This window comes from Pan paniscus, chromosome 13 (assembly GCF_029289425.2).
Source record: "Pan paniscus chromosome 13, NHGRI_mPanPan1-v2.0_pri, whole genome shotgun sequence".
Classification (NCBI taxonomy): Eukaryota; Metazoa; Chordata; class Mammalia; order Primates; family Hominidae; genus Pan; species Pan paniscus.
Genome location: NC_073262.2, coordinates 72789880 through 72791359, shown reverse-complemented (window position 1 = coordinate 72791359; position 1480 = coordinate 72789880). Strand labels below are relative to the sequence as shown.

At 43.5% G+C, this 1480-nt stretch overlaps 1 non-coding gene across 1 annotated transcript; it reads left to right on the top strand.

Moving 5' to 3' along the window:
- The first annotated feature begins 247 nt into the window (after nucleotides 1-247).
- LOC112439124 (U6 spliceosomal RNA) lies at nucleotides 248-349 on the top strand. Its single transcript, XR_003027430.1, has one exon. It is a non-coding gene; the product is annotated as a U6 spliceosomal RNA (small nuclear RNA).
- The last annotated feature ends 1131 nt before the right edge of the window (nucleotides 350-1480 follow it).

Sequence of the window (1480 nt, the reverse complement as noted above, 5' to 3'; positions counted from 1 at the left end):
CTTATTAGTTGTGAGGGAGAAAAAAACCAAAATGGTAATGAGACCAAGTAGAAACCGTGTAACACTTTTTGACCAGGTGATCAAAATTAACCTCATTTCTGCAGTACAGACGACATTGTGTGGCTCTTGATGTGACACCCTGGATAGGACAGTATTCAGGTTGAAATTATGTAATCTGACCATAAGGAAACATGAGACAAACACACAATGAGGAACATGCAATTCAAACAAAAATGGTGCGTGGTGCTTGCTTTGGCAGCAGATATGTGAAAATTGAAATGACATAGAGAAGATTAGCATAGCCCTGCACGAAGATGACACAAATTTGTGAGGAACAAAAAAGGGTATTGGTGGTGGGTAATGGTGGAGTGGGGTCAGATGGGGGAATCAACATTGTGAAAGCCAGATTAAAGGAGGCTAAAGAGAAATGACAACAAAATGCCATACCTGACCCTAGACTGAAACCTGTACTGGAGATGGGGAAATGCCATAAAGGACATTGATAAGTTAATTAATAAAAGTGACATATGGTGACACACTAGATAAAGTACTTTGCCAAGTGCCAGGTCCGACCTGCAGACCCTGGCTGAACGATGGATGAAAGAATACACTCAGACACAAGTATCCAGTGAAAGAGCGGGCTAGGAGACCTGGCCGTTTACAGACCCTGAGGAGGGTGCTGTAAAGAGTCAGCAGCCGTGGCCCTGACCCACTGGTGCTGCAGGCATTTATTCAGTACAGATTCAATGACAAAGGCCTGAGTCAACACACTTGTGGGTCATCCCCCCACCCCCCAACCCCCAACTCAGAGAGAGCAGTCCTGTGTGCAGATGATTAAAGGCCAGGTTCCGAGGCCTAAGTAAACTAACTTATCTAGAGCAGTTTCTTTACATCCCCTTGTTATCTAACCTAAGCTTTCAGGCACCGGATTAGAGAATCTGGCTGCCTTCAGCCAAATCCTTTCCCAAAGCTTTTATAAAACCTCCCAGCCTTTCAAGAAGGTTTGCATCTTTCTACAATTTTTCCCACCACCCTGACCGATCTCCTACATCTCCCCCTTTTTCTGTTTTTTGCATCAGGTTTTGTTGATTGAAGAGTACAGATTTGTGCAGAAACAGGTTTGTCAGGCGTGGTGGTCATTGCTCATATTCTGGCTTTGCATCCTAGAATTAGTAAATAACATAAGCAAACATGAGTATAATTAGCAACGTTCTTTTCCAATGAAGGAGTGGCCCCCAGGAACGGGGGTCTATCCAGGAGAGATGATCTCGCACACCCTTCCATATGGCTGTTTGTTGGGCATGTAGATCTATGGCATTTAGGGATTCTAGAATTTTAGTTTTAAGTTGCTTTATGTCTGCTGTTAAATTGTCATGAAAGGTTCTCCAGAGGTGGTTTCACCTCATCCCAACTATGTATTGATTGATTCCAAGGTAGAGAAGTGACACAGATATCCTTATGCTCCCAGTCACAGTTTAAT